General features: G+C 35.5%; 1 protein-coding gene across 10 annotated transcripts in view; it reads left to right on the top strand.

Moving 5' to 3' along the window:
* Positions 1–24,190, top strand: part of sfl (N-deacetylase and N-sulfotransferase sfl) — a 547,000-nt gene that overhangs the window by 126,972 nt on the left and 395,838 nt on the right. The window contains exon 1 of one of the 10 annotated variants that reach the window (XM_067787552.1): positions 19,464–21,647. The exons of the other annotated variants lie outside the window; for them this stretch is intronic. The gene's annotated coding sequence lies outside the window, so the exon portion shown is untranslated. Of the gene's footprint in view, positions 1–19,463; positions 21,648–24,190 lie in introns of those variants that run through there. 10 annotated transcript variants of the gene reach the window in all.

Here is a 24,190-nt window from a genome sequence, read left to right as displayed (position 1 = left end):
CGCCCATTTTTTATACCAAGAAAAAGTGAGCTCAGGTAAGTACGTGGGCTAAGTTTAGTAAAGATATATCGGATTTTGCTCAAGTTATTGTGTTAATGGCCGAGCGGAAGGACAGACGGTGGACTGTGAATAAAAACTGGGCGTGGCTTCCACCGATTTCGCCCATTTTCACAGAGAACAGTTACCGTCATAGAATCTATGCTCCTACCAAATTTGAGAAGGATTGGTAAATTTTTGTTCGACTTATGGCAATAAAAGTATTCTAGACAAACTAAATGAAAATGGGCGGAGCCACGCCCATTTTGAAATTTTCTTTTATTTTTGTATTTTGTTGCATCATATCATTACTGGAGTTGAATTTTGACTTAATTTACTTATATACAGTAAAGATATTAAATTTTTTGTTAAAATTTGAATTAAAAAAAATTTTTTTTTAAAAAGTGGGCGTGTTCTTCATCCAATTTTGCAAATTTTTATTTAGCACATATAGAGTAATAGTAGTAACGTTCCTGCCAAATTTCATCATGATATCTTCAACGACTGCCAAATTACAGCTTGCAAAACTTTTAAATTACCTTCTTGTAAAAGTGGGCGGTGCCACGCCCATTGTCCAAAATCTTACTAATTTTCTGTTCTGCGTCATAACGTCAACCCATCTACCAAGTTTCGTCGCTTTGTCTGTCTTTTGTAATGAGTTATCGCACTTTTTCGGTTTTTCGAAATTTTCGATATCGAAAAAGTGGGCGTGGTTATAGTCCGATATCGTTCATTTTAAATAGCGATCTGAGATGAGTGCTCAGGAACCTACATACCAAATTTCATCAAGATACCTCAAAATTTACTCAAGTTATCGTGTTAACGGACGGACGGACGGACGGACGGACGGACGGACGGACGGACGGACATGGCTCAATCAAATTTTTTTTCGATCCTGATTATTTTGATATATGGAAGTCTATATCTATCTCGATTCCTTTATATATGTACAACCAACCGTTATCCAATCAAACTTAATATACTCTGTGAGCTCTGCTCAACTGAGTATAAACAAGCAATGAAAGTAGGAATCATCACGCACGACAACAGAAATGCGTTTACGATTATGTGATTTGATTTTACAAGTACATATCCTCCTTCTCTTCCTGCTCCTACTCTATATCAGAACCTTTTACGAGTATTTTTCTTGTGTGTATTTATCTGATTTATTATTATCATCCAATTTTCTTGTTGTCAATGTTCTTCATTACGCTTGTTTTTCACTTTGACTTCTATATGGTTTGTGTGAGTGTGTGTGTATGCGTGTGATGGTTTTTATCGCTTCTATTAGCAATGCGATTGCCACTAATGGTACCGTTATTGCTATCCTTTTTTTGCTTTTATTGTCAATTATGCCTTGGTGCTATTACAAAGTCTACCTTAAAAACTCGTTCTTCCGTATAACACAAGCTATTGTAAAACGCACTGATGTTGAGTCGTAGTTTTTGTTATTTTTATACTCAGCTGAGCAGAGCTCACAGAGTATATTAACTTTGTTCGCATAACGGTAATCCGTAACGACATAAACTAATCGAGATAGATATAGACTTCTATATATCGAAATGATCTGGGCGAAAAAAGAAATTCATTTAGCCATGCCCGTCCGTCCGTCCGTAAACACGATAACTTGAGTAAATTTTGAGGTATCTTGATTAAATTTGGTATGTAGGTTCCTGGGCACCCATCTCAGATCGCTATTTAAAATGAACGAAATCGGACCATAACCACGCCCACTTTTTCGATATCGAAAATTTCGAATAACCGAAAAGTGCGATAATTCATTACCAAAGACGGCTAAAGCGATGAAACTTGGTAGGTGGGTTGACCTTATGACACAGAATAGAAAATTAGTAAAATTTTGGACAATAGGCGTGGCACCGCCCACTTTTAAAAGAAGGTAATTTCAAAGTTTTGCAAGGTGTAATTTGGTAGTCGTTGAAGATATCAAGATGAAATTTGGCAGGAACGTTACTCCTATTACTATATGTGTGCTTGGGAAAAATTAGGAAAATCGGATTACGAACACGCCTACTTTAAACAATTTTTTTTTTAAAAGTCAAATTTTAACAAAAAATTGAATATCTTTACGGTATATAAGTAAATTATGTCAACATTCAACTCCAGTAATGATATGGTGCAATAAAATACAAAACTAAACGAAATTTTCAAAATGGGCGTGGCTCCGCTCTTTTTCATTTAATTCGTCTAGAATACTTTAATGCCAGAAATCGAACAAAAATTTACAAATCCTTTTGAAATTTGGTAGGGGCATAGATTTTATGACGTTAACTGTTTTCTGTGAAAATGGGCGAAATCGGTTGAAGCCACGCCCAGTTTTTATAAACAGTCGTCCGTCTGTCCTTCCGCTCGGCCGTTAGCACGATAACTTGAGCAAAAATCGACATATCTTTACTAAACTTAGTTCACGTACTTACCTGAACTCACTTTATCTTGGTATAAAAAATGGCCGAAATGCGGCTATGAAAAGTGCCATAATTCTATACCAAATATGAAGGAAGGGATGAAACATGGTAATTGGATTGGTTTATTGACGCAAAATATAACTTTAGAAAAAACTTTGTAAAATGGGTCTGACACCTAACATAATAAGTAGAAGAAGATGAAAAAAGTTCTGCAGGGCGAAATCAAAAGCCCTTGTAATCTTGGCAAGAATACTGTTCGTGGTATTACATATATAAATAAATTAGCGGTACCCGACAGATGATGTTCTGGGTCACCCTGGTCCACATTTTGGTCGATATCTCGAAAACGCCTTCACATATACAACTAAGGGCCACTCCCTTTTAAAACCCTCATTAATACCTTTAATTTGATACCCATATCGTACAAACACATTCTAGAGTCACCCCTGGTCCACCTTTATGGCGATATCCTGAAATGGCGTCCACCTATATAACTATGGTCCACTCCCTTTTAAAATACTTTTTAATACCTTCCATTTGAAACCCATGTCATACAAACACATTCCAGGGTTACCCTAGGTTCATTTTGCTAAATGGTGATTTTCCCTTATTTTGTCTCCAAAGCTCTCAGCTGAGTATGTAATGTTCGGTTACACCCGAACTTAGCCTTCCTTACTTGTTTTCTTTGCTGTTTATTGCTTGTACGTGGCTTTGTTATTGTTGTTTATACTCACTCACCAATCAGTAGCACAGTCGCATATGCATAACGAACAATATGAATATCAATTACTTTGAAGAGTTTGTAGAATACTTACCTCCGGCTCATGCAGCTCGTGTACATCCAACCACCGACCCACTCAGTGCTGCCAATGTACTTCACGTCAGTCACTTAGTGTCGCTATATATTCGTCAGCATTTGTGACTTAACTTACATTTGTAGTAGGATATTTTTTTGATGTAGCTCGTACTTGACTCATAGCTCTTCTTAACGTTAAAACAATGACTCCTTTGTTGTTTTTTTCTTTTGATATTTATTTTTTGCGTGATTTTTCCGTTCTTGATTTTTTTTGTCTTGCAACGTTTCTTTTATATTTATTTTGCCCTTTTTTGCAATCCCATTTTCCGGTTTTAAAGGTTGAATAAATAAAATGAATTGCAAGCACCTAAGCAATGAGCAAATCAAACACCACCAATCAGCCGGATGAGTATTTTGTGATGAATGGAAATGGCACAAATTGTTTTGCCTTGTCCTGGGTTGTGAAATATCGACAGTATTCGTCTTACTTTCCTAAATTTTCTGATTATTGTTGACGACTAGCCCAATTGATAATATTCTTGATTCGATAAGGTGACATAAGACCAACGACCATAAAGACAACCATAAGACTGCTTCAAATGGCCATTAGCTCAGTTGGGTTTATGACATATGAGCTAGTTTTATGACCATCTCACGAAAGTCGAATGGTCGTGGTGTCAATATCGTTGACATAGAATCCATATAAATCAAACGTTGTAAGCCTTTCATGTGACTATAACTTCAATTGACCTTATGGTCGTTGACCTTATATCACCACTCCCTTGATGATTGTTAGATAGTTTTACTTTGTTTTATACTTTTCTTTATACCTTTATTGGTTCGAATGCCATTTTGAGGGTGGAATGACTCAACAACAACACTTTAAAAATATCTTCAAGGTCCATTGCTTAAAATATTTAAAACCCGGGTTTCCGTGCAAGTTGATGCCATGTTGGACGGGAATAAAAAAGCGCATGAACTAGCTAAAAAGGGCTCATCCCTTGAAGCTTGCTCCGTAGACGGCCCAATTAGACTGGGCGAAATTAAGCGAAGGTGAGAGATGCATATGATCGACCAATCGGGAATGGCGTGGGCCTAAGCGCGGGGCTGTAAAGTGTCCAGGACTACGTGTAGGCCTTACAACCTTAGACTAACAAATTTTCTTATATCATTACAAAGAGAAGACTGTAGACTCGTGGGGGGTATCGAGGTGGCAAAAAAAAATTGCCAAAAGATCGCTCCTGAATTGGAAGCTTATATTGGATGTGTCTAGGAAAATTTTTGCTTACCGAAATTCTCTCAAGATATGCTTTAAATTTATTGCCCATGATTTTCAAGTTTTTAAGAGCGAGTGTAGCGTGCCCCAGGAGTGCTAGGTGCCTTCTCTTGACATAGAAGAGCCACTAGCAATGTTCTACCTGCGAAAATTGAAACGGCCCTATCTACACTGGGATTCCAATCGACTGATAAAAATCCTCTGCAGATTGTTGAATGGCAGATGGAGCTAAGGCTCAGGGAAAGCTGAGAAGAGGCACGCTATAGGGGGATATTCTTCCTCCTCTTCGTTGGATCGTGGTAATGAACAACATGCTGCTGGTCCTTTAGGGTACGGACTGCCACGTGCTGGCTTATGGCGATGACTTGGTACTTCTACTACCTGTGTGTAGTGTCTAGGTGGTCCGGACCACATGCCAGCTCTAGCAAAACGGAGCTTGTTTTAATCAGGCTGAGCTACCAGACTTTGATTTGACTAGCCTGTATTGACGGGAAGTGGAGATATCTGACTGATTTAAGTACCTTGGAATCATTCTTGACCGCACACTGTCATAAAGGCTTAACGTGGAGAATACGGCTAGGAAGACTTCGCTTGTCTTTCATTGCTGTAGAGATCGGTAAACGCTGGAGACTCTGGGGTTGTTGTTGTCGTTGTAGCTGGGGCTCTCTTCAAGGGTGCTTCTTTGCTATGAAGTTCTGGTTTGGGTAGTGGTCGGCTCATTTCCGCGTGCAGGGAATGATCCCAGCAAGTTTTGCAGAAATTTAAGCTACCGATAAAGTTGAGGGAAAAATGTCTTCTTCTCCTGGATCCTTCCGTCTGCTCTACTTCCAAATTCGTGAAGCTTGGAACTTACACAATGCTATTTTTTCGATAAACGTCTTGAAATTGGGTTAAAGTTTCAGTTAAAAAATTCATAGAAGTTTTATTATATGTAAAATAAAAAAGAATTCAATTGAAGAAATTTTGTAAAAAATTATCACTGCTTTGATTGTTTTTTTTTTAAGCCTAGCAAAGTTTACTGCTTATTCTAAGCTTTTTTATACTACTTTTAAAACTACTTATAAGTTTTAAGCGATTTCTAAGATATCTTAGCTATAATTTTAGTCCAGACGCTTGAAAAATATAATATTTGACTAAAAGTTCAAGCTTAAAACCATAAAGTTGTACCCGTACCACGTTTTCAAACTATTTTGATCTATATCATAAAATAGGAAAGGATAAACCCAATTTTAAATATATTTGTGTTTAAATTTTAGTCCAGAAGTGAAAAATGAAAATTTTCTGGATTAAAATTTAAACTAAAATGTTTCAATTCACAAAACCAGACTGCATATAAAACCAAAAAAAGTTTGCTCATATACGTAGACCAAAAAGTTTAAGAACTAAACCAAAATTTTCATTCACGTGCTGTACACCATTTTTCTAATTCTGCCTTATTCCCATAATTACTGGCAAACAACTAATGTGTTTCAGCCAAGGCCAAGCTTCTACGTTTTCCCTATAAAAAGAGAAATATTCATGTCAGATAGTAGTGCTTAAATTTTTCACCTTGCGCACATTACTTCAACTTAAGAATGTTGTGTCCTTTAAGTAACACTACGAACATTTCTTATCTTCACTTTATGTGTGCATAGCGCTTTTTGTTTGTTTTTTATCTTAGGGTTTTCCATTTTTTCTCGTAATTGCTGCCTGCAAATAAAAATATGTTCTCTAAGCCGCTTATGGCTTGTATATGTGGTAAGATTAATAGCTATTTTCTTTATTTTTTTAACCATTCACATGATCTTCTCACTTTTTGTTTTGTTCAGTCAAGTGTATGCAATTTCGAATATTAGAAATCTCCTTAGTGCGCACTGTAATCAAAATTTATAATTTTTTATTATATATGTATATATATTTTTTTCATAATGAAAAATATTGAGAAGCTGTATGAAGAGAAAATTTCGTGAAAGAAAATTTGTATTATTGGTTTTCTTGCTGGCATTATAACTAGTACCTGAACGACCGAGCTTTGCTCGGCAACGTTTCGTTGTGCTGGCAACGTTCCTTTTTTTTTTGATTTCGAATATTTGGCATCCCTAAATGGCAACGCTACTCAAAAATGTCCCTATTGTAATGCGGAGTGAAATACCTTTCGTTTGATACCCATATCCGCATATCTCATGCAATTTTTTTTTCATTTCGAAAAGGTGGCAGCCCTAAACGGCAACCCTTCTCAAAAATGTCCCTATTGTAATGCGGAGTGAAATACCTTTCGTTTGATACCCATATCGGCATATCTCATGCAATTTTTTTTTTCTTTTCGAATAGGTGGCAACCCTAAACGGCAACCCTTCTCAAAAATGTCCCTATTGTAATGCGGAGTGAAATACCTTTGGTTTGATACCCATATCGGCATATCTCATGCAATTTTTTTTAATTTCGAATAAGTGGCAACCTTAAATGATAACCCTACTCAAAAATGCCCCTCTTGTAATGCGGAGTGAAATACCTTTCGTTTGATACCCATATCGGCATATCCCATGCAATTTTTTTTCGAATAGGTGGCAACCCTAAATGGCAACCCTACTCAAAAATGTCCCTATTGTAATGCGGAGTGAAATACCTTTCGTTTGATACCCATATAGGCATATCTCATGCAATTTTTTTTTGAATTTTGTATAGGTGGCAACCCTAAATGGCAACCCTACTCAAAAATGTCCCTACTGTAATGCGGAGTGAAATACCTTTGGTTTGCTACCCATATCGACATATCTCATGCAATTTTTTTTTAATTTCGAATATGTGGCAGCCTTGTGAAACATTCTGAGTGGCAACACCTAGGTAGAAAGTCTTAGAAGGTGATACATTATCTCTGTGCAAATTTCATTTAAATCGGTTGAGTCGTTCCCGAGATCGTTCGGCTATACAAACAAACAAGAATTGCTCGTTTAAAGTTATGAGATAGATAAAAAAGCTTTTCCAAGACTTCATTGGTTTCAAGTTAAAGTAGATGCGGCAGAAGTGCCACCGGGCGTATAAGTGATGTCCAATTATAGGCAGCTTTGCGAGCTTTAAATTACAAACAAGGAGTTTAGCGAAACTTCTAAAAATACAGATACAGACACAAATAAAGATAGAGATACAGGTTTAAATGCAGATAAAAACGTAGATTCAAATGCAGCCAGCAGGTACAGATTTAGGAATAAATACATATAGATACAGATAAAGGTGTAGATGCGGATACAGATACAGAATACATTTACAGATACAGGTACAAACACAAATTAAGATGAAGACACATATGCGAATACAGTTACAGATAAAGATATACATAGATATAATTACATATGATAAAATTTAAGACGATTAAGACGAAGATGGAGATGAAAAGGAGATGGGAATTAAGTCGGATACTGAGATAGGGATGGAGATGGAGATGAAGATAGAGTCTGAGATAGAGATGCGATAAAATAAGTGCTTAGAAAGGAATACATAGAGAGAAGCAGCAAAAAATATAGGTAGATATAAAAGTAGAAAAGGGAAGAGCATAAAAATAGGATGCGTGGTAATGAAATTCGAAATATAATGATATAACAATGCATGCACTTCAAAAAACTGAATATAGGAGATGAAATAAGCAAATATTGGTAGAAGTTAGAAATTTGTTTTTGTTTTTTTTTTTTTTTTTTTGAAAAAAGAGAGTTTTGCAATAGTTGAGGCGGATTGGGGGCACCCCACTTCATCTGCTTCCAAATGAAGAGATAAACGACTTCCTTGTCATCGTCCATATCCATAATAAGACCTAGTCAGATAAGCCCTTGGATATTCATTTCGTAAAAAATAATGCACGAAAGCAAGTCTTTCCAAAACCTTACTGAGAGAACCGTTTTAGTTGCTTCCTAATATTTTAGACCTTTCGATTTCGAGAAAGGAAAGATTTGTTTCAGATGTGTTATCAATTAGCTGTAGACCATTTATCGATTTGCTGTCGGAGCGTTTTAATTTTGCTATCGATAGCAAATGTTACTATAACTTATCAATTTATTGTAGTTGAGTTATCGGTTCCGTATCGAAAAGATATCGACTTGTTACCTAAAAGTTATCGATTTGTTATCGGCGTGCTACCAATAAATGATTTCGATTTGTTATCGACAAGTTATAGATTATTGATCGAAAATTTGTCGATATGTTGTCAAAAAGCTATCGATTTGTTATTGAAAAGCTACCAATTTCTTATCGGAGTGTTACCAGTTTGTTATCGTCATGTTTTCGAAAATTGATAGAATTTTTACTATCGGAACTATTTGCTTCTGGTAAATTGACCTACATGTGTTATGAATTAACTTCTACCCCTGGGCGAGCTCTAATTAACTTAAAAGCATTCGTTTTACAAACGTACACCTTTATGTCAGGGGCGTAGCCAGAAAATTGTCTTGGGGGGTTCAAAAAAAATTTCAGTTAAAAAAATAAAAAAAATGTTGTATTTAGCTTTAACATTAAAGTAAATGTATTTAGAATATGATATGAAAAAGGTTACATTAAAATCTCAAGCGCATGCGTCGGCTTTTGTTTGCCATTTTATCTAAAACTTCATCAACGGTAACAATTTGATCACGGTGTATTCTTTGTGATGCACAGCCATTCAATAGATTTTCACTCATCGTGTTTCTCAAATAGTTTTTAATCAGCCTAATCGCATTCCTGTAATATTAATCTTAGATAAATTGATAAAAAAAAACCGAAATACCTCCTTCAGGAATAAGTAGAATTCATGCTTTTTGAGCCTATGCATGAGATCTAATGTATACGTATATAAAATTCAAAAGAAAGAAACTGATGGAAAAGAAAAAAATTTTATTTAAAAAAGTCATATCTACACGGAAAAAACACTAATGTGTTTTTTACATTTTAAAATGTGAAAAACACATTATTTTTCATTTATCAAATAATTTGAATTTTACATTTTTGAAATATGTTTTTGACATGAAAAGAAATGTAGATATTACATTATAATAATGTGTTGGAAAATAATGTCACATTTGCATTATATTTCAAAATAGGAAATGTGTACTTCGAAAAAATGCTGTAAATTTAGTATTATTTAAATGTGGAGAATAAAATCAAAGCACGAAAATTAGTTCGGCGAACAAACAGAACCGTAAGCAATGTTTATGTGTATATTTATATGTAACTTGCCGCCGTGACTTAAGGGCAGAAGAATCATGCAAATATTCAGACGCATGGAGTTTTCATATTTGCCTTTTCATTCCGATGAATGTAATCGCGGTTGAGGCAAACGAGCAAACGCCTGAATTGATTATATTCACGCATGCAATAAGTTGGTTGATTTTAAATCAGTGTCGATTATGTTCATTTAAGCAAGTTGGATCATTAAACACGATCATGTTGCTGAATGTAGTCGAACGTTGTTGTGGTCGATTTTTGCTGTTCTCTGATATGTATGTAAATGGTCGTTAGGCAAATTTACAAGGAAACTTCCTTATGAAATTATAGTAACATGTACATTTGTATATTTAATAAATTGCAGAGTTATTATGAAACAGAATATGATTAAAATATAAGTGTTCACTACGTACATACATATGCTAGCATATTAAAAATATAATATCACCAACAAAGTAAATACGTAGCAGAATTATAAAGAAATTTATTAACATAGACATAAAAACATCAAATATTTGAATTGTAACGACCTAAAAAATCAAATGATCCTGAGGCAAGGGGGGTTTAAACCCCCAAACGTCCTCCCCCGTCTCTACGCCCCTGCTGTATGTTAACGCGCCATTCTTCACGAGTACTTGGTACTCACGCATTTTTTTTACTTATGCACATTCGTACATATTTACATAACTTACTTTATTCTTTAAAGAGCTATAAAAGTAAAAGAAAACTAACAAGGTTGGAGTCAATACTCTCCAAGCCATAAACAAAACAACAAATCATTTGTATCTTTAATCGGCCGCTCACCATAAATCTCCATTTGACATTGCAGATATTTCGAAAATCCATTAGGCTCATTCCACAAATTTATGAAAGCTTCTTTAAAACATACAAAAATCTGCTCACACATAGATTGTACTCACTCCAATATTAAGTTTTTATGCACCCGATTGTTATTCGCTTCTTATTTGCCTATCATTAAGCTACGGCTTAACTTTGTAATTTGGATTGTTGTTGTTCTTTGGTAACGATAATTTTCTACTTTTTTCAAGAAGCCTTATAAGCTTCAATTTAGACAAAAAAATCAGTCGCTGTGACTGTACATAGATTTATTAAATTTAGGCGGTGTATGTGGTTATTAAGAAGGGGCTGCTTATAAAGGTCTAACAAATTTAAAATTTTGGTATTCGGTAGAGGTTTCTCGATTAAAATTTAAATGCTTTTAAAATAAATCATGAAAATTTCAAACCATTTTCCTAACATCCGCCCAAAGTATAACATTTTTGTTATATTGAGTAGAGTTCAAACTGAATGATTGTTTATTGTGTTTAAAGAACATCTCTCTAAAAACTTAAAGAAGATTTGTCCCAAGGGGCAACTTTAGGCTGCCAAATAACCTTCTTAAACAAGAGCATCTCTAACTCTAAAAAAAATTTCTTCAAAAAACTCTATTCTAAAACTTATCAAAGAAGGTTTTGTACTAAAAAAAAGTTGTCCCAGATCTACTCATTATTATCAATTTATCCGTTTAAGAACTGTTTCTTTGTTCTTCTTTCTTTGTGTTCTTTGTTGTAATGCACTGAAAGAAAAATACTGGTAAAATCAACCGAAATACGGGTCAACTCAACCGAAATTTCTGTCAATTTTTATCCATCGCAACAAGATGTTGAATCAACTGCGCACAAATCGTTGATTCGTGATTGACCGTTTTAGTAGTCAAATGAACAAAAAAAAGTTGTTGCGACAGCTTTGAACGAAAGTACCTATGTTGCCATATAAATAAATAAATGTAAGGCGCCATAACCTCCGAAGAGATTTTAGGCCGAATTTCTCTTCCAATTTGCGTCGTGCTCCTTTTAAATTTTCCTTACAAATTGGCGGGACGCGACCTACTTGTTTTATGCCGACTCCGAACGGCATCCGCAAGGCAGATGAGTTTTCTCTGAGAGAATTTCATGGCAGAACCCATGTGAAGCCAGGGTCTTCGGTGTGGTAGGCGGAGCACGCTACCATCACACGGCGGCCGCCATGTAAATACGTAAATATGTGAATACGTAAATATGTGAATACAGAAATACGCATGCTTGCTACATATATATATATGAATATAGAAATGAAAATAGTAGTCACAAAACCAAGGCGAATTCATTACAGGTGGTGTTATCCCATCAGCTGATTGAATCAATGAATATTTTCTTTTGACTTGACATTCTTCCGCACGGCGAATTGGTTGAATTCGCTTTGCCACCAGCTAGTATAGATTCGCCTTGCACAAAACTGATTATCAATTCTTTCAGTTGCAGCTCAGCTCATTCTCAATTCCTTCTCTCGCATATACATAGTTGCCACACTTAATTGTTTCGAACAAAACTTGTAGTATAAATGTTTGACGTAACATTTTAAAAAGAGAACTTGTAAGTTATAGAAAAGTAAAGAATCAAATCGCAGGAAGGTAATTCACCACTGGAGTAACTTTACATGTAATTCGGCAAGTTTAGTTTTCGTAACACTTTAAGTTGAAACGATTCCAAAACAACTCAAACTTTTATTTTGTCGGAAACATCAACATTAAAAAAGGATTTTTTTTTATCTTATTATATTCGTTCGCGTGAGTGAAAATTCATAAAAACTTGAACAAAATGTTACTAACTTTGGAAAAATCCTGTTCGTTCAAGCAACACTTTTGCAACAAGAGGGCGCAATTTTGCATTTCGCTTGGACGAGAAGTTGCAAAATTGTACCCGATAAATAGGTGTCCCGGTATCTCATAATTTTTGCACAGTAAATTCAAAAAAGGGTTTTTTCGTTTTGTATTGATAACTGAAAAACTAGTTTTTTATTGTTTTCCCATTTTGTGTTTTTTCGATTTGATAGTTTTCTTATTTCGGTGTTTTTTTTTTAACAAGTGGCACCATCGTCATAAGTACAAACTAGAGAGGGCAGTGAGCGTAAAATTCTCTTTGAATTTTGCTCATGTATTGACAGTTGATCGCCGTTGAAATGACTTGTAAGATCAGTTGTGTTAACAGAAAAATCAGTTAGATTGATTAGGAATCTGTCAATTTTACAAAATTTTGTTAACTTAATAGCGACAATTTCTCTTCTGTTGAAATGACTAAACTAAGTTGTTCGCTTGACAAAGAACTCGGTCGAATGAACCATAATTAGATCAATTTCACCGAATCTCCGTTAAGTCAAGAACAACAGAACCGATTTGTTGATTTTACTAGCAGCCTTTCTTTGAGTGGGGTTAAAAATATAACCACGCAAGCACATAACTTTATAAGAACGCCCACGTGAATATCCCAATTGTTTATAAATATATTTGCAGTTCTTACAGATGTGCAGTAAAGGCAAAAAGGGGCAGTAAAAAGGGGCTTATCGTTTTAATTGCCTCTTATGGTAGGATTGCCTACCGAAGGAATTTTATCAGACCTTAACTCGCTGCGGGATCGGCCTCGTAGAACACGGTTCCAAAATGCTCGATTGTTCTTAATTAATCTGGTTCTTTGAAGAGGTTTCACTCTTCTTTGTATCATTTGCCACTTTTCTTATCTGCTTTCAACCTTCATTCTCCACGTCTGACTCACCGCTTCAGCAATATCTTCCCTGGCTTTCAACGCTGCTCCTTCATTCTCTCTCCTTATCTTAGCTTAAAACTAATGAGTGGCTACTCTTGGTCCTACGACCACTTTTCCAACATGTCGGTCTTACTATTCATAGCAGATAATCATAGTCAAGTTATCGGTTTGTTATCAGCTTGTTGTCACCGAGTTATCGTCTTCTTAGTGGTTTCTTATCGGCTTGCTATCGACGGGTTACAGGTCTGCCATCGATTCTATATTGAAGTCTTATCGGTGTCTCTTTTATTACAAGCCGCTAAGTTGGCAATAACAAATCGGTAGCACGCTGATTGCAAGATGATAACACTCCGATAGAAAATTGATAACGTTTCTATATCAAATCTATTGCTCTTCGATAACAAATTGAAAATGCTTGTATGTATAACCAGTTGATAATTTTTCGATAACAAACCGAGAACTTTTTAAAAAACATTTCGATAGCATATCGATAACAAATCAATAATTTTTCTGCAACAAACCGATAATTTGTTTATAAAACATCGATAACCTTTGTTATGGATAGCAAATTTATAACACTTCCAAGGACACTACACTTGTGCTTATACTTACTTTACGCTTATTCCCTCATACCCTTAGCAAAGCTGTTTACACATCAAAAAAGAAGCTCAAAGAACTTCATCAGCAAAGCGCACTTAAGAAATCCTTGCTAAAATATGCCTTTCATTCATAGTCCTCGTTGCAGTAAACTTCCCTTTCGCAAATTACTTCTCTCATTAAATTTATCAAGACTTTCTTCAACTTATAATTACCTTTTGTGGCACTTTAAACTTTCACATGCAATTGGTTGTTAGCTATCGAATGAGTTACACACATAAATACGTAACTCGCTCACGTACGATTATTAGCTGAGTTGCATGTCGAAATTATCTTATCCACCACTTGTGTACAGCAACCAAGCATTTAACGTTTTATGTCAACTCCTTCGGTAGCCACGAACATTTCCATTGTTGTAACATTGTAAGTATTTAGTCGATAGCGTAACTCAAAAAATGGAGAAGAATAAGCAGCAATAGTAACCCTTACTTCCAAGACGTCATAATTGTTAACTTTTAACTTATTTAACTTGCAAAAGTTTTTGCGTGACCACACAAACCACAAATCAGCTTAAATATGTGACCCATTCGGGCTTTGTTCAGCAGCTTGGTTTTGTAGCCGCTTATCCCGCAACGCACATTACCCTTTCCCAATGCCGCAAGGAAATGTAAATATACATAAAAGCTTAAGTACGTACTCATAGCTGGTATTGTTATTAGTGGAGTAGAGTAAGTGGCCGCATTGGTTGTATACCAAGTTTTCACAGAACGCACTACTCGAAATTGTTTATGACAAGTGTTCGTTTATACTAAGCTGTGATAAGCTTGTTGCGCTCAAATTGGGCTTACAAGTTTATAAATATCGGAATGAAACAAATTTTAAAAGCAGTAAAACAACGAATAAGCTATGATGCTCTCAAAAAAATCAAAACGAAAAGAAAAATAGATGAAGACAAAATCTTCTGGGAGTTCCTCGATCAGAGTCCGGGCTGACGTATGGACTGACCATAGAAAAATTGGTCTTAAAGATGAAGGAATCGGATGGTGAAAAAACAAAAAAAGCGTTAGGTGCTACTGACTGCCGGGAGACGGTTTCCAAGATATCGACCGTAGGTGGATCCGTAGGCATTGTCAAGTCTCCGTTCAACCGCATCGTAGATGAATGTTGTAAATCAACAAGCTTCCTACACCCAAAAATTGAGTGGCTTGAAATCGAATGTTTTTAAGCTAACTAGCTTAAAGCATGCTTAAGGCTTGCAGTTAAACCACCACAGAGGTAACTTTACCAAGAACAAATAAGTTCACGCTATTTGAAAAGACCTACATCGGCTCTTTGTCGGTAACGATATTACAGTCGAGATATTGGTTTGCATTCGGTTTGCTATCGACGCTATGTGATAAGCTTGTTATCGATATTTGTTTCATAACAAACAGTCGTCCATAGAAAATCGATAACACGACGTTAAAAAATTGGCAACACTTAAATGACAAATCGATAACTTTTCTATAACAAACCAATATTTTTTTATAACAGTTCAGTAACTTTTAAAAATCAAATCGTTAACGTTTTAATAACTAGCGATAGCGATAACTCTTCGGTGACAATCGTCGAAAAGCCCATTAGAAATTGGTAACATAACGTTAACTTTTGGTAACATATCTATAACTTTTCGATAAATAATCGAAAATCTTTCGACAGTCAATGAATAACATTTTGATAACATCGATAACTCTTCCATAAATAAACTGAATTTTTTCGATACTAAATCGATAACTTTCCGATAATGTTTTATACGTAGTCGATAGATTTTCGATAACAATTTGATACATTTTTGATGACTAATCGACCAATAAACAATAACTTTTCAATTTCAAGTCGATAGCTTTTCGCTAACAAGTGGATAATATTTTTGGTAATAAAACGATAACACGCGAGGAACAAATTGATAACTATCCCATAATAAATCGTAATTTTTGATAACATGTTCGATAGCAATTCGATAAGTTTTTGTTGACAAATAGTCGATAATTTTTTAATAACAAGTCGTTAGCTTTTCGATTACTAATCGATAACTTTTTGGTAAGGAAACGATAACACGCGAGTAACAAATTGGTAACTCTTCGATAACAAATCGATAATTTTGTGAAAACATCGATAATTTTTCGACAATCAATCGATATATTTTCTATAGTAGATTGATATCCTTTCGATAACAAACCGATAACTATTCGATAAAAAAATAACGAATGACAAACTTTGTTATCGTTAACAAATTCGATAACCAATCGATAACTTTTTTCCTTTACTTTCTTTACTTTACTTTACTTTCTTTATTTTACTTTGCTTTACTTTACTTTACTTTACTTTGCTTTACTTTACTTTACTTTACTTTACTTTACTTTACTTTACTTTACTTTACTTTACTTTACTTTACTTTACTTTACTTTACTTTACTTTACTTTACTTTACTTTACTTTACTTTACTTTACTTTACTTTACTTTACTTTACTTTACTTTACTTTACTTTACTTTACTTTACTTTACTTTACTTTACTTTACTTTACTTTACTTTACTTTACTTTACTTTACTTTACTTTACTTTACTTTACTTTACTTTACTTTACTTTACTTTACTTTACTTTACTTTACTTTACGTTACTTTACTTTACTTTACTTTACTTTACTTTACTTTACTTTACTTTACTTTACTCTACTTTACTTTACTTTACTTTACTTTACTTTACTTTACTCTACTTTACTTTACTTTACTTTACTTTACATTACTTTACTTTACTTTACTTTACTTTACTTTACTCTACTTTACTTTACTTTACTTTACTTTACATTACTTTACGTTACTTTAATTTACTTTACTTTACTTTACTCTACTTTACTTTACTTTACTTTACTTTACTTTACGTTACTTTACTTTACTTTACTTTACTTTACTCTACTTTACTTTACTTTACTTTACTTTAACTTTACTTTTTTTTCTTTATTTTCCTTTTCTTTATTATCCTTTCCTTTCCTTTCCTTTCTCTTTCCTCTCCTTTCCTGTCCTATTCTTTCCTATCCTTTCTTTTCCATTCCCTTTATTTCCTTTCCTTTCCTTTCTTTTCCTTTTTTTCCTTTCCTCTCCTTTCCTTTCCTTTCCTTTCCTTTCCTTTCCTTTCCTCTCCTTTCCTTTCCTTTCCTTTCGTTTCCTTTCCTTACCTATCCTTTCCTATTCTTTCCTTTCCTTTCAGTTCCTTTCCTATCCTTTCATTTAGTTTCTTTTCCTTTCCGTTCCTTTCCATTTCATTCCTTTCCTTTCATTTCCTTTCCTTTCCTTTCCATTCCATTCCTTTCCTGTCCTTTCCTTTCCTATCCCTTACTTTCCTGTCCCTTCCTTTCCTTTCCTTTCCTTTCCTTTCTTTTCCTTTCCATTCCATCCCTTTCCTTTTTTCCTTTCCTTTACTTTATTTTCCTTCCTTTCCTTTGATTTCCTTTCCTTTCGCTTTCTTTTCTTTCCTTTCATTTCATTTCCTTTCCTTTCATTTCATTTCCTCTCCTTTTCTTCCCTTTCCTTTACTTTCCCTTCCTTTCTTTTCATTTTCTGTCCTTTAATTTCCTTTCCTTTAATTTCCTTTCCTTTTCTTTCTTTTCTTTTCCTTTCCTTTCCTTTCCTTTCCTTTCCTTTCCTTTCTTTTCCTTTACTTTCCTTTCCATTCCTTTGCTTTCCTTTCCTTTCCCTACCTTTCGTTTCCTTTCCATTACTTCCCTTTCCTTACCTTTCCTTTCCTTTCCTTTCCTTTCCTTGCCTTGCCTTTCCTTTCCTTACCTATCCTTTCCTCTCATTACCTATCCTTTCATTTTGTTTCTTTTCCTTTCCTTTCCTTTCTTTCCATTTCATTCCTTTCCTTTCATTTCCTTTCCTTTCCATTCCATTCCATTCCTTTCCTTTTTTTCCTTTCCTTTCCTTTCCTTTCCTTTTCTTTCCTTTAATTTCCTTTCCTTCCCTTTCGTTTCCTTTCCTTTCCCTTCCTTCCTATCATCTCCTATCCTTTCACTCACTTTCCTATCATTTCCTTTCATTGCTTTTCCTTTCCTTTCTTTACCTTTCGTTTCCTTTCCTTGCCTTTCGTTTCCTTTCTTTTTCTCTCCTTTCCTGTCCTATCCTTTCCTTTCCATTCCCTTTATTTCCTTTCCTTTCTTCTTCTTTCTTTTCCTTTTCTTTCCTTTCCTCTTCTTTCCTTACCTTTCTTTCACTTTTCTTTCATTTTTATCCGGACGAATAGCCACTTCCTTCTTAGTAAATAATATGAAAAGTTACATGTCCCAAATCATAGAAACTGAGTATGGAATGCTCCCATCCACTTTACTCTTCGTTTTCCTTTTTATTTGAGAGCTAGCCACCATTTAAATAAGTTTAATTACTCGCATTGTATTTTACTTTCAATAAACTCAACTCATTTAATGGTCGCTATAACTTTTGGACGAATCGGCAGTTCCCACTCGCTAGAACATACATACACATACATACATACATACGACTACGAACTGCATACGAGTACGTGTAAGTAATATGCAATGAATAAAGTGTTTGTTGTAAAGTGTAAAGTTTTATGGCGTCTTTGTCTTCACACAGTTGCTATTGCAAGCTTTGTGGTGGGATGCAGTTATTTAAGTACTTCATGCACAATTGTTAGTATTACTCGTAGGCGCCTGCTTTCATATACTTTTTTTTTGTTACCCGAGTGCTTAAATTGGCTACAAACGTATGTACATACTCGTATGTATGTATGTGCGAGTATTCGTGACTACTTATGTTCTCCCTTGCGTACTTACCGCAACTGCAATGATTTGTCGCCGATCGAAAGAATTACATTTCCATTTCCTTTACCAATTGGCGTTATCACACACAGTTCCTTGCTTCCTTATATTCTTCTCAGGCTTACTTGCAGCTACTTTTATGTGCAAGAGTACTCATGTGTTGTGTGGAAGTATAACACAAATGGGCATATGATATGATAGCTTTATATTCTTCTTGTTAAATCTTAATTTTATTTTCAAATTGGTTACTTCCTATTTAACATACTCCTTGCTCCATATTTTAAACTTATGAGGGTGGCGTGATAAAGTAAAATGGTAATGTAATTTTTTGATGTGTGAACATTTGTGCCCACAGTATAGAGGAATCCAGCAACATTGTTAAATTTATAAGAGCATAGTTAGAGAACGTTATCCTTCTCTCAGGAAGTGCACATTAACCAAATAGGAACAAATAAATAAAAAAAAATGAAGAAGATGCCAGAGTTGGAATCAATCTGCCTCCGAAAATTATTCTCAAACTGCTAATTTATCGTTCCACTCTCGTAGCACTTCCTCCAATTTCACCAATTTCTTCCATGACCATTTCTTAAGCATATGAGCTTCATACATATGTAGACATTTCTGCATATTTTTGGCGTGAAGTGTGGTTTTGTTCAGTTGAATTTATGAATATTGTTTAAGAGTTTTTTTGCTTTTTCTTCCCCACCTTGCATGTATGTGTTTTTAGGCAAGCGAGAAGACATTTTCGAAAAGAGCGCCCAATGTTGGGCACTCAGCGCTGCACCAATACTATTTTATTGTAACAACCGCGACCGGTGATCGTTAAGGTTGGTTGATGGAATATTCTTTCTTCTCACTGGATGTTGTTATTCCTATACCTGTATATTTGATTGAAGATGCTCTGAACTGAAGCGATGCCGCTATCCAGCCATGGAATGCAGAAATAGATGATAGAAAAACCTAAGGTTTATTTGAGTGGTCCCCTCAGATTATGGATTAGGTGGTGTGAGCCACAAACCATTAATTAGAGGCTGAAGAAAAATACTACGACAATAAAAACAAGAGCGAAGTGAAGAGGGGGACAAAAAATAAAAGAGCAAGATCGAGAAGAAGAAGAATATAATACATAAAAATAGCGAAAGAAGATAACGAATGCCTAAAAGAAAAACAAAAAATGTTAGAGCTAAAATAATAAACAGAAGCAGACCAGTCGCACGTTCTGTGTTCATGTCCTGCGCTCGCCAGGTCAAGGCTCCAGCTATTACGGGCGGCAGAGTTGCCAGATCTTGAGGCAACAATTAAGCTGGGTCCTAGAAAACAGCTAGTATTTGCCAAGAGGACGGAGTTATTCTATAACATTTGCACCTGATTGGGGTTCTTCCGTTTGGCCGTCAAACAAATTCTGGTAAAACTACGTAGAATCCCGCTTCTTTAGCAGTCGAGACTCTGGCGACCCCAAGCTCCTCATGGAACTACGGAGTGAGGCGGGATGGCCTGGAAAGTTCAATTTGGTCATACTAAATCATTCCCGAGATGTTGAAGCTTGTACCTTAATGGTGCTTGTTTCTGAAATGTACCGAATCTATTTCCGGCAAAGGACCATCAACATCGATAAGACTCCCCAAAATCTTCGGAGAGAAAGGAAAGAAACGTCCGAAGAATGATAGGAAGAGAAGAAAAAACGATTATGCAAGATGAAAACTAAAAGGGAGAAAGGACTAGGGAAGAAAAATATGAAAAACCAGTGAAGAGAAAAGGAAAAAGTAAGACGATCACGAAAAGAGGAACTAAAAAGTAAACTAAACTAAAAATAAGACTGCGAAGAAATAGCAATAACAGGAGGAAGAAAAAATACTTAATTGGAGAATAAGGATTAGAAGCAAGAAATAAGACTGAGAAGAAGAAAAAAAGGGCAGAAAAAAGAAAGAGAATGGAGAAAAAATAAGAAAGGAAAATTAAGTAAAGAAAAAGTAATAACGAGTGGAAGAAAAGAATGATAGATAGCAAAAAATTTAGAAGGAATAGAAGTAGAAGAGAAAGAAAATAAAAAAAATATTTAAGAGTAAGTAGAAGAAGCAAAAACAAAGAAGAAAAAGAATAAGAATATGAAGAAGGATACAAATACAAAAAAGGATAAAAACACAAAGAACGATCAGAACATGAAGAGGGATAAGAATATGAATTAAAATAAGAATATGAAAGAGGATAGGAATATGAAGAAGAATAAGAATATGGAGAAGGATAAGAATATGAAGAATGATAAGAATATGAAGGAGTGCAGGTATTCGAAGAAGGATAAGAATATGAATTAAAATAAGAATATGAAGAAAGTATAAGAACACGATGAAGGATAGGAATACGAAAAAGGATAAGAATATGAAGAAAGGTAATAATATGGAAAAGGATACGAATATGAAAAGGAATACAAAGGAGAAGAAAAAAAAAAGAACAAGGAGAAAAATATAGAAAGAGATAAAAAGAAGAAAATGATGATGATGATGACCAAGAAGAAGAAGAAGAAGAAGAAAAAGAAGAAGATAAAATAGAAGAAAAAGAAGTAGAAAAAGGGGAAAAAGCAGAAGAAATAGAAGAAAATGAAGAAGAGGTAGAAAAGAAAGATGACTAGTAGAAGAGAAGATGAAGAATAACAAAATGTTATTGAAAAGAAGGAAAAAGAAAAACATGAAATAACGATAAGAACGAAATATGAAGAAAAAATAAAAAGTAACTGTGAGGAAACAAACGGAATACTGAAATAAGTAGAGGGAGAAAACAAAAATCAGTAGGAGCAGAAGAAAAATCAGAAGAAGCAGAGTAAGAGATGAAAAATACGAAGAGCAAGAAAATGGGACACAAGAAGACGTGGAGAAAAAAAGAAATAAATCGCTTCATTATGCCAACTGTATTACTGAGCAGTCGTCAAAAAGCGCCACTGAGACCATCACCCACTCTAACTGAAAAAGGTAAGTTTCTTGAAAGGAATTTTTTCACAATACGGGACGAAGAAGAACTAAATTTGAAAGCAATTGTACATTTCCAAAGCATCTTACTAACTGCAATATCTTTGGTGACACGTTTACAAGATTGTCTCCGATTTTGTTGCTATTTATGTTCTTACCTGCGCTTATCGCAAAGAAAGTTTGTTGCAAGCCCACAATACAAATAAAATCCAGCAAAATAAGTACAATAAAACAAGCTCAGCGCTGCTGCTGTTACAGCGACAGTAACAATGTTAAGCGTTAGCTTAGGGTCAAAACTTTCTGGTGCCATAAAAGTTTGTGTCGGCTACTACGCCATTGCCGTTAATGTCGTCGCATAGAGTGTGCGCTGAACTGCCAGACAAAAGTGGACAATATAAAAGTTTGTCTTATAACTACAACTGACATACTTGCATACTTTTAGGGGCAATGTACGGTTATCTGCGCGCAACAATTTCTCAACTCTTTTTCTATACAATTTATAGGTTAGTTTTGTATCCCTTTGAAATGCTTTGTTGTGCAATATTTTCGTAAATTTACTGTTACATTGTGTGTTTGTTTGGTGTTATTGTATTGGAACTTTTCATATTTTTTTTCTTATTGCGTTTGTTGTGCTCTTCGCGTAACACTTTTGGGGTTATGCATTTTTTTATAAATTTTTCGTCTCAAAGTTTTGTTGGAAAAACTGTGTAAAAGTTGACACTTTCATAAAATTAAATTGCCATCGGCCGTGAGCCACATGTTACTACGTACCGACAATCTATTATATTTCATACTTTTTAGCATACAGGCGGATCGCAGGAAATTTTGGGTGGTGAATGGGGAACGGTAGTTCAGCTTCACCGGTTGTTCGGCATAACAATGTTAAAGGGAGGGCGTACTTTGAAAGGGGCTAGTGAACTTGGGTATTTTGGGTCACATGGGTAAAGTGATGTGGTCTATGGGAAGGTGAGAATGATGATTTTCTAGCGTGGAGCTTCTTTACACCTACTTTACTCTGTACTGTTGTGGTTAACTGGCTACAGCAACTTGCTCAGCGAAGGAGCGCCGTAAAAGTGGAATGACTTACAAACCGATCCGAAATAAGTAAATCCTAGAGGCTGCAGATTACTGCAGCGTCTTTTGGGCGGAAATTAAAGCCATGAAGTAAGCAGCGGAAATTCTGGAGGAAGCGTGCTTAAGCTGCAGTCGCGTGAATATATACATATATTGATAGTCAGGCGGCGAGTAAGGCGAATAATCTCACACAGTACTTCAGCAAAAAGTGTGTTAGAATGCAAAGAAGGATTGGAAAAACTTCGCCCAGTTCGCACCATAGATCTATTCTAGTTCCGGGTCAGGCAGGAGAGGCGTGGACACAGGCGCAACGCTGCAAAATTTCTAAGATCATGTGCAAAGCCTAAGATATTAGACTCAAAAATTGTCTGATGTCTCTGAAGAGAGATGGGCATACTAATTGGACATTGCCTTTTGGCGTCACATGCTTATAAGTTAGGTCTCGTCAGTAATAGGAGGTGTAGGAAGTGCGAGCGGCAGGGAGACACGGTTGAGCACGTTCTGTGCTCGTGTCCTGCGCTCGCCTGGTCAAGGCTCCAGTTATTAGGGGCGGCAGAGATGCCGCAATTAAGATAGGCCCTAGAAAACTTCTTGTATTTGTCAAGGGGATGGAGTTATGCTATAATATAAGTCCTGGTACCTGATTGGGATTCTTCCGTTTGGTCGTCAAACAAATTCTGGTAATACTTTGGACACATTCACTCTATGGAAGGCCTTTATTGACCGGCCAGTTCAACCTGACCTATAAACCGAGAAAAGATTCGCTATCAGAAACCGGAAAACTCTCCTCAAAACGATACGTTAAATAAAGAGTTGTGAAGACATCTGGCTTCTTGACAAATGCTAGAACTTTCCATGTTGCTTATGATAAAATTGCCATGTCGATACCCTTTTATGCTGTAGTGGTATGGTGGATCCCTCTGAGCTTACAATATAAGAATAGATGATTGTGGTTGAAAGTGGGGTCCTTTTGTCGAGGCGGTCGCCCTGAATCGGGGTACCAAACCGTTATGCTCACCAAAAGAATCATACCGCCTTTCTATCGGATCTACAGTGAAGTTCAGTCAAAAGTTGCAGTTCTTTTAGTAACTTCAGGAAACGTTTGGATCTGAATGACTTCGTCTCGAGCAAGGAATGTGCTATTGATTTAGTTCTTCAGTTGGACTAATTGGGTTCATTTGATAGCACATAAGCGGTTGGAGATAGTTTTCATGGCTGACGTCTCTTCTTGGCTCCACAGTTGGTTCGTAATTGATCGCACTCTCGAATTTGCGTTATTAATCTTGCGTGTAGTTGTGACACATTTACTCACGAAATGTATAGTTTCAATGTATGAAAATGCCTATCCTTAGTCTAGAGGTTCATGTCTGAGTTCGATCATTACAAAGTCACTGCACATCAAAGCAATTGAAGGCTATATTAGTTTAGCCTAGGATGAAAACATCTTGCAAACGCACACTTTGCTTAACTAG

The sequence above is a fragment of the Eurosta solidaginis genome, chromosome 5 (genome assembly GCF_040869045.1).
Source record: "Eurosta solidaginis isolate ZX-2024a chromosome 5, ASM4086904v1, whole genome shotgun sequence".
Taxonomy (NCBI): domain Eukaryota; kingdom Metazoa; phylum Arthropoda; class Insecta; order Diptera; family Tephritidae; genus Eurosta; species Eurosta solidaginis.
Note: the sequence above shows the minus strand (reverse complement) of the source record. Positions and strands in the feature narration are given on the sequence as shown.